This window comes from Nicotiana tomentosiformis, chromosome 5 (genome assembly GCF_000390325.3).
Source record: "Nicotiana tomentosiformis chromosome 5, ASM39032v3, whole genome shotgun sequence".
NCBI lineage: Eukaryota > Viridiplantae > Streptophyta > Magnoliopsida > Solanales > Solanaceae > Nicotiana > Nicotiana tomentosiformis.
Window position 1 is genome coordinate 28,212,196 of NC_090816.1, and position 9,998 is coordinate 28,222,193.

At 35.7% G+C, this 9,998-nt stretch overlaps 1 long non-coding RNA gene across 1 annotated transcript; it reads right to left on the reverse strand.

Moving 5' to 3' along the window:
• Window positions 1-216: 216 nt before the first annotated feature.
• Window positions 217-7,104, reverse strand: LOC138891769 (uncharacterized). Its single transcript, XR_011408093.1, has 3 exons — window positions 6,927-7,104; window positions 6,693-6,845; window positions 217-538 (listed from the first exon to the last, which is right to left on the reverse strand). It is a non-coding gene; the product is annotated as an uncharacterized lncRNA (long non-coding RNA).
• Window positions 7,105-9,998: the final 2,894 nt, after the last annotated feature.

Sequence of the window (9,998 nt, forward strand, 5' to 3'; positions counted from 1 at the left end):
CAACTAAATCCCCGGCAAGCAATTTCTTACTATTAACAATGTACCCCAGCCATTTGTGAGCAAATTAATGCCTCTGAGGTTGGCCTACTCAGTGTAATTCATGGAGAAATTAACTAGGACAATGAGAACAAAATAGCAAGATATAACTCATTCACTTAATTTCAGATATAAGCTAAAAATTAAAAAAAGAGAATCAAAGAGTAGAAACATCTTAAAGTGATTTAGTTTAGGCAAAGGTGCATAGCGGATTCAATGAAAATTAAATACAACAATGATTTCATTTTAACATTCACATTGTTTGATAATGAACATTAGTAAACGCTACGTCCTACTATAGCAGCTATATTCCTAGGTTCAATTCTTCGTCATGATGCTTCTGCATAGTAGAATAACACAAAAAGAATTCAGTCTCACAATATTCAAATCTGACTAACATAAGAGAGGAGGAATTGCCTTGGAATACATGCTTAAAGCGCCATTCATTGCCTTGAAGATCGTTGACTATCAATTCTTGGGTTGGTTTTTCTTGCATCATGTCCTGATCATGGACGAAAACAGTCCCTGAAAATAAAAATTAGTCAACCAGATAACTTACTATTCATGTAAGAAATGTACAAAGAGAACACAAAGAAAAAACTATTGAAATAGGTATAGTGCATTTGTTATTATTCTGTATTGCTGTAATAAACAATTAATCTTTCTGAAAAAACAAAACAGAAAGTTAGTAATACCTGTTTAACGAAATAGATTCTGAAAAATAAAAAAAAAATAGTATAGGAATAAATCGACCCCACTGAATACACAGTGTGTCCTTAAGAAAATTATTCCTCTCAAGTACCCGAGGTGCTGGAATATATCCTCCCAGGATAGAACAATTTAACTCACCAGTGTATTGGTACTAAAACTTTGATGAACTGCGAACCACACAATAGTCGTAAAACACACTGAAAAATATTGTGCAGAAGAATCCGAAGCCGAAGCCGAAGCCGAAGCCGAGCCGAGCGAGCGACGACGACGACGGCGCGATGCTTGCCTTTTTTTCTTAACTCTTTAAGAGCTAGAAGAAGAGCAATTATATATATACCCATCAAAAGCCTTTTCTTTCTCCGATATGGGACAATGTCCCTTTCCCAAGGAAAACTCAAATATTTTATTTTCCCTTCATTTCTCATTCACTTTCTTTAAGCCACACAAGCTTAAAATCCCAACAATCCCCCATATGAATGGGGAATGGCTATAAAATAAAGGAATACACGGACGCGTGTGTGTTTTACATGCAAGAATTAATTGCATCTGGATAAGTATGTTTCCCTTTGAACTTTTCGTAGTAAACTTATATCAGATATACTCGGTCAATCGGTAGATTTGATATCTTTGAACCGTCGAGCTTTGTTGTATACCTAGATAACATAAGTCACACAATCAATCCTTAACCATCTATGGTTCTCACGGTTGTGTTCGTTTCAGCCATGAACACCGCCTGGTTTCATGAGTGCTTAGAGAATGGGCCTTTACTTTCATTCCCCTTGAAGTATCTTACACTTCACACTCACATATGTGATTTCTAAACGTGTAATCCTATAGACACACTATCTGGTATTTTCCTGCCAGACTTAGCAAATCATTAAAAAACCTTTAAGCTTTGTTGACTCATCAAAAAGCCTTAATGCTTTACCTCGATTTCTGAACATTGTCTTCATCACGAGAATGGGTTGAGTTATTTGACAATGTTGAACTGTCATTCATAACTTTGTTTGATCTCTTTGAACCTAGCTCGTGGGATCTCCAGTCTGCTAGGTAGAGTTACCGTCATGATGACTTGTCCTAGACCTTAACCCCATTCCCTTTGATGATCTTTTAACTGCCTCTCCAGATAGGCCTTTTGTAAGTGGATCCGACATGTTATCTCTTGACTTTATGTAGTCAATTGTGATAACACCACTAGAGAGTAGTTGTCTAACGGTATTGTATCTCCGTCGTATATGACGAGATTTTCCGTTATACATAATGCTCCCTGCCCTGCCTATTGCCGCTTGACTATCACAATGTATACAAATAGGTGCCAAAGGTTTGGGCCAAAGTGGAATATCTTTCAAGAAATTCCGGAGCCATTCAGCTTCTTCACCGGCCTTATCTAAAGCTATGAATTCAGATTCCATTGTAGAACGGGCGATGCACGTTTGTTTGGATGATTTTCAAGACACTGCTCCACCCCCAATTGTGAAAACATATCCACTCGTGGATTTAACTTAAGATGATCCAGTGATCCAGTTTGCATCATTATATCCCTCGATCACAGAGGGATATTTGTTATAATGCAAAGCATAATTTTGGGTATGTTTGAGATACCCCAAAACTCGTTTCATTGCCATCCAATGTATGTGATTTGGATTACTTGTAAACTGACTCAGTTTACTAATAGCACATGCTATATCTGGTCGTGTACAATTCATGATATACATCAAACTTCCCAATACTCTTGCATAATCCAATTGTGAGTCACTTTCACCTTCATTCTTTTGAAGTGCATAACTCACGTCAATTGGAGTCTTGGCAATTTTAAAATCCAAATACTTGAACTTGTCAAGTATCTTTTCAATGTAGTGAGACTGTGATAATGCTAGACCTTGTGGAGTCTTGTGAATTATGATTCCTAAGATCACATCAGCAACTCCTAAGTCTTTCATATCGAATTTGCTAGCCAACATGCACTTAGTAGCATTTATATCTGCCATGTTTTTGCTCATTATCAACATGTCATCAACATATAAACAAACAATGACTTCATGACCTGGAGTGTTTTTAATGTAAACACATTTGTCGCACTCGTTGATTTTAAACCCACTTGCCAACATTGTTTGGTCAAATTTGGCATGCCATTGTTTGGGTGCTTGTTTAAGTCCATAAAGTGACTTAACAAGTTTGCACACTTTCTTTTCTTTACCAGTTACCACAAAACCCTCAGGTTGTTCTATGTAAATCTCTTCCTCTAATTCTCCATTTAAGAAAGCTGTTTTAACAAGATGGATTTCAAGACCATACACGGCCGCTAGTGCCACTAACACCCTAATAGATGTTATCCTCGTTACTGGCGAGTAAGTGTCAAAGTAATCAAGGCCTTCCTTTTGTCTATAACCTTTGACAACAAGTCTTGCCTTATATTTGTCAATAGTGCCATCGGCTTTCACTTTCCATTTAAAGATCCATTTCGAACCTAAAGGCTTATTTCCTGGAGGAAGATCTACCAATTCCCATGTATGGTTATCCAAAATTGATTGAATCTCACTATTGACTGCCTCTTTCCAAAACGCTGAATCAGAAGATGACATAGCTGCTTTAAAAGTTTGAGGCTCATTTTCAAGCAAGAATGTCACAAAATCTGGTCCAAAGGAAGTAGATGTTCTTTGACGTTTGCTACGCCTTGGATCTTTTATACTTGGAGTATTTTCCTTTGGTTCTTCCCGAGGTCGTTTAGGTCTTTCACTTAACGACTCACATTCAGTTTTATACGGATAGATGCTTTTAAAAAATTCAACATTATCTGATTCCATTACCGTATTAATGTGAATTTCGGGATTATCAGATTTATGAACCAAAAACCGACATGCTTTACTGTTTGTAGCATATCCAATGAAAACGCAATCAACAGTTTTGGTCCGATTTTAACCCTTTTAGGTAAAGGAACTTGTACCTTTGCTAGACACCCCCACACTTTGAAATATTTCAAGTTGGGTTTTCTTCCTTTCCATTTTTCATATGGAATATATTGCGTTTTGCTGTGGGGTACTCTGTTGAGTATTCGATTAGCTGTAAGGATAGCTTCGCCTCACAAACTCTGCGGTAATCCGGAACTTATTAATAAAGAATTCATCATTTTCTTTAATGTCCGATTTTTCCTTTCTGCAATTTCATTGGATTGAGGTGTGTAAGGTGTAGTAGTTTGATGGATAATCCCATATTCCGAACATATTTCTGCAAATGAAAATTCATATTCTCCACCCCTATCACTTCTAATCATTTTGATCTTTTTATTCAATGGATTCTCCACTTCATTCTTGTATTGCTTAAATGCTTCGATTGCTTCATCCTTACTATTAAGCAAATAAACATAACAATATCGAGTGCAGTTGTCAATAAAAGTACTTTTTCCCACCTCGAGATGGTGTCGACTTCATATCACAAATGTCAGTATGAATTAAGTCTAAAGGATTTGAATTCCTTTCAATAGACTTATAAGGATGTTTTACAAACTTAGACTCAACACATATTTGACATTTTGATTTATTACACTCGAATTTAGGCAACACTTCTAAATTAATTAACTTTCGCAAGGTTTTGTAATTGACATGTCCTAAACGAATATGCCATAAATCATTTGACTCCAATAAATAAGAAAAAGCTGCAATTTTATTCATACTGTCAACAACCATTACATTTAGTTTGAAGAGGCCCTCTGTGAGGTAGCCCTTTCCAACATACATTTCGTTCTTGCTTACAACAACTTTATCAGAAACAAATACATATTTGAATCCATTCTTAACAAGCAAAGAAGTAGAAACTAAATTCTTCCTAATAGTAGGAACATGAAGAACGTTGTTGAGCGTTAACACCTTGCCGGAAGTTATCTTCAGGAATATCTTCCCATAACCTTCAATCTTGGCTGTTGCAGTATTTCTCATGGAAAGCTCTTCTTCGGGACCATCAGTAGAGTAAGTCGCAAATGCTTCCTTGACAGCACAAACATGTCGAGTGGCTCCAGAGTCAATCCACCACTCCTTCAGATTTCCAACTAGGTTGCATTCCGAAAGCATTGCACACAGATCATCAATGTCATAATTCTTCTCCACTATGTTGGCCTGTCCCTTCTTCTTATACTTTTTCGGGAGACGACAATCAGGGACTTTGTGACCGGTTTTTTCACAATTGTAGCAGCTGCCCTTGAATTTCTTTTTGTTCTGCTCCTTAGTCTGTCCAGAAGACCTCTTTCTCTTCTTACTTTTTGGAGCAGTCTCCTCAATGATATTAGCTCCCATGATCGTTGAATTTCCACGAGACTTCTTCTCAGCTGTTTTGTTTCCAACTTCATTTCTTTGCGTTTGTGCTTAAGATAATTTTTGAAATCTCTCCATGAAGGAGGCAATTTTTCAATCATTGCAGTCACTTGAAATGCTTCATTCACGACCATACCTTCAGCAATAAGGTCATGAAAAATAAGTTGAAGCTCCTGAACTTGGGTTCCAACAGTTTTACTGTCTATCATTTTATAGTCTAGAAACTTGGCAACCACGAACTTCTTCAAGCATGCATCTTCAGTCTTGTACTTCTTCTCAAGTGCGTCCCATAATTCTTTCGAAGTATTCATCGCACTGTACACATTGTACAAGTCATCCTCTAAAGCGTTTAAGATATAGCCTTTGCAAAGAAAATCTGCCTGCTTCCATGCCTCAACAATCATGAATTTCTCGTTGTCCAGCATGTCCGCAGCAGGCACTGGAGGTTCTTCACTAATGAATTTCTGCATACCAAGTGTGGTAAGCCAGAAGAACACCCTTTGCTGCCATCCTTTGAAGTTGGCTCCGGAAAATTTCTCCGGTTTCTCTGCCGGTGGAACAACAGTCCGGCTGGACGAGGCTATCGTTGTTGCCGCAATAGTCGCAGAAGAATTTTCGTTATCAATTGTCATTTCTCGCTGTAAACAACAGAAGATTTCAATTAATGGCAAAATCAGAACAGTACACAATACTGTTATTAACAAAAAAAAATAGTATGTATATTAAATAAAATTGAAGTTTTTATATACTGTTTTACAGAAAAACGATGAAATTTTTATGTTTTTCAAATCGTTTTACGAATTTCAATACTCTGATGAAGTTTTTATATCTTCAAATCAGAATAGTAAAATTTAGAAGGAGTAGAAAACCACACAGGTTTTAATCTCCACAAACAAAATACAGAATATAAAAAAAATTAATTTTCTTAAGATTGTTATTATTCTGTATTGTTGTAATAAACAATTAAACTTTCTGGAAAAATAAAACAGAAAGTTAGTAATACTTGTTTAACGAAATAGATTTTGGAAAACAAAAAAAAAAGTATAGGAATAAATAGAGCCCACTGAATACACAGTGTGTCCTTAAGGAAATTATTCCCCTCAAGTACTCGAGGCTGGAATATATCCTCCCAGGATAGAACGATTTAACTCACCAGTGTATTGGTACCAAAACTCTGATGAACTGCGAACCACTCAATAGTCGTAAAACACACTGAAAAATGCAGAAGAAGAAGAAGAAGAAGCTCAGAAAATTTCGTAAGGAAAGATTCTCGGATTCAAACTCTATTTATAGATATTGCGGAAAAAATATATTTAAAATAATTCGGGAAAGAAAACGGGCCTGACCGAACCGGGTCGCGGGTCATGGGTTATTCCGGGTTGAATTTTTCGTTAATTATTTATCCGAATCCGAAGCCGAGCCGAGCGAGCGACAACGACGACTGCGCGAGGCTTGCCTTTTTTCTTAACTCATTAAGAGTTAGAAGAAGAAGAATTATATATATACCCATCAAAAGCCTTTTTTTTTCCTCCGATATGGGACAATGTCCCTTTCCCAAGGGAAACTCAAATATTTTATTTTTCCTCCAATTCTCATTCACCTTCTTTAAGCTACACAAGCTTAAAATCCCAACAGCATTACCATGGGAGGGAAGCATTTGTTAGCATCTTTCCGGTGCACAAACAATCCCCAGTTACTTTTTATATCAGAGGTAGTTAAAGCCTTGCAAAATGACTGATACTAGAGCCTTGGAGGTTCAAGCGGACAAAACTCTGGAGTTGATGGCTCATTTTGCTGCAAAATAGTTATTTTAGTGCTGAAAATTTATATGTGATGCCAGAAAAACTTCAAATAGCAAGTAAATTAAGTTGTTACTTCTTGATTTGGCAACAATACAGTTTCAGCATAGACCTCTTCTGTGTCATGTTCGACCTGCATATAGAAACAATTACTGTAAACAAATGGCTCCACAGATCTTCCTTTTAAGCAAAGATCGTTCATAATAATGTCTATAGTGATACAACAGAAAAAACATTTGAACTAGTTTCTTTGTGCATTGTGATGTTAGGCCAAAATGCTATACTTTTAGCACATTACTCGCCCTATATTTTGTTGGTTTAGTAAGTTATTGTGCGACAATTGCGCTAAAATATGTTGTTTATGTATAGGAACATTGGAATGAATCATCGAATGAAAGTTGCACAAAACGTGGACAAAAAAATGCAAGAAAAGATCCAAAAGCATCAAGTACCCAAACCGTGCTACAGATCAGGCTTCGCGAGGTCTATAGCCTGGTCGACTGCGCTATAGACCAGGCTTCGCGAGGTCTATAGCACGGTAATTAAAAGTCGAGGGTTAAAAGACCCAAACCCGAATTTGGACCGAGGGATTGACATAAATACTCTCCAAACGAGTTATTCTAGGATTGAACATGATTTTGGAGAAGAAAAAGGCTGCCAAGCACTGTGGAGGAAGAATCAAACGAGTTTTCCTTTCCTTCGTTTCTTTACTTTGTAGTTTAATGTCTTTGAACATTATGTACAGAATCCAATTAGGAGCTCAATGTTCCACAACCTTTTCACATGAGAATCCAAACTGCTGTGTTGCGTTCTAGATATCGTGCTAATTCCAGGCCCATGGTTTCCACCTTCAAAATAGTTGCTCAAGCTCATAATAAATTGACTTGATTTGTAACATTCAACCAAAAGCATATCTACGTAAATATGATTGCGAAGTTCTCATTGCAAACATCATTTTAGTTCACAAATTTTACCTATTGTAGCATGGCTTGTAGTAGACAGAAAAGAGACTTCGGGTTGCAAAGGCATGGGAAGCAACTGCAAGAACCCCTTCCATGCTTTGCCTTAAAAATGTTGATGATCCGACGGAGTTGCATTGATAAGATAAACGCCTAATCCCGACATGTAGTTTGCCAGTTTCATCCCTTGATGAAAATAAGAGGGAAAGAAACCAAATTAGGCAGGAAACAATAAAGATGCTCCAAGATATATAATTGCAGGACATGCTCGAGTTCTTTGATTATTAGGTTGAGTCTTTTGTTTTGAATTGTAACCTATCTCCTTTCATAGAAGTGTAATAGTAGGTTATTGTTAAGACTTTATTTTTGTTAGCTTTCTGGGCTAGAGTTAGTCTGGAAAGGGGTCGCTACAATTAAGTTGATTGCAGGGGTTAGGGTATTAGAGTTAGTCCCTTGTTATTGAGTTATAACCTAAAACTACTCTTTGAAGTTAGTGGAGATTTGTGGGAAATCCTATTGGGTAGGTCGTGATTTTTACTCTCTTGAAGCAAGGAGATTTTTCACGTAAAAATTTCTATGTTGATTACTTTTCCGCAATTATTCTTATTTGTGTCAGCTTAAATAGTTCAAAGAAAAAGCACCTCTAATATTTATGGACAACATGTTAAAGTATTTGAAGAAAGACAAGCAAATGATGGACAATAGAGTAACATCAAGAATACCAGAAGACGAATGTGAAGAACACGACATAGTATCTTTAGGTAGTCTTTTACCTATATCTCTTTACGTAATATAGGTACGTAGCCTTCTAATAATTATTTTCCAAATGAGTCTTTTAGATGTGCTATAACATTAACTAAATGAAGAAAAGATAAACGTATATGTAGATAATTATGAGAATGATATGAAGTGTTATAGTGGTAAAAATTGGGAGGCTAAAGAAAGAAAACAGAGGGAGATCGAAAATGGTAAAGTTTTGATAAGTGCAACTCCACCATACTATATTAGAATTTGAAAATTCCTTATAGGTGAAACCCAGTTCGGAACCTTTAAAGGTTAAACTCCAACAAAGAGTATTGGAGTTTGAATATGCAAATGGTTCACTGATTTTCAGTTTCTTCCTAACTCAATTGGCATCTCCGCTGCGGCCCAAAAAGTCCAAACTCCATGAAATCCTCAATTTAGTCTTTGCCTTTTTTCCTCCTTTATTTTATTTCCATCACTAGTTAATTCGCTGCGCTCCGCGCCGTCAAACATCTTTATTTTATATTAGTTTATTCAAAAAAAATAAATTTCTTATACTGCCAAAAATAAAACATATTATATAATGCAAGATGTAACATAAAAAAAACTATGAAAAAAATCAAACAAAAAATTTAATTGAAATAAATAAAACATTCACTTCTTATTTAGTTTTAAAAGTACATAGTTCTCGAGGAACACCTCTTTCAATCTAAGAGGTGAAGTTAAATGCTCATTTTATAGTGAAAAGCTTATCATACAACACGGATAAGTGTTATGGTTGTTAATATAGTTCTCATTATTAATTTTATCGGAAACTAAAATGGGATGTTAATTCCATTACAATGTAAATATTCTATAAAATTAAGCGGCATCGTATAACTGTTAATCTGGTCTTTTTTTTTAGTTATTATGTTTCCTTTGAAGTCTAAGAGACTAAAAGATTTAAGGAAAGATAAATGCTGCTAAACAAATTTTACAATAATCTCGTGCGTAATTTGTTTTCTTCAGCATATGAAAATTGAATGCCAAGTGCAACAAACTTTTAAGTAACACATTTGATAGACTGGTGAAAGAAAATCCTCTTCTAAAATTAAAAAAAAGCATTTCGGAACTTTTTGCAACTTTACCTCACATTTAGCCACTACGTAACATTGAAAAATTATATTATAAGCAAACAAACATACCATACGGTGAGAGGCTTCATGTTCCTGTTTCAAAATTGGTTAAGACCACTATTTTCTTTCTTCTCCTTTCTTTTTCTAATGAAACATATATTGTATCAAAATATTAATGCTATAAAGTCAGTATAAAATTATCTTTCCAGTTCCAGATTGTGCATGTTGATTAACATCAAGACCTTTGTAAAAGAGAAGAATAGTCATATGTTGAATAGCAAATGAATTCTCAAAACCTTAGGCATAGGTTTTTTTCACAAGATTTTCTTG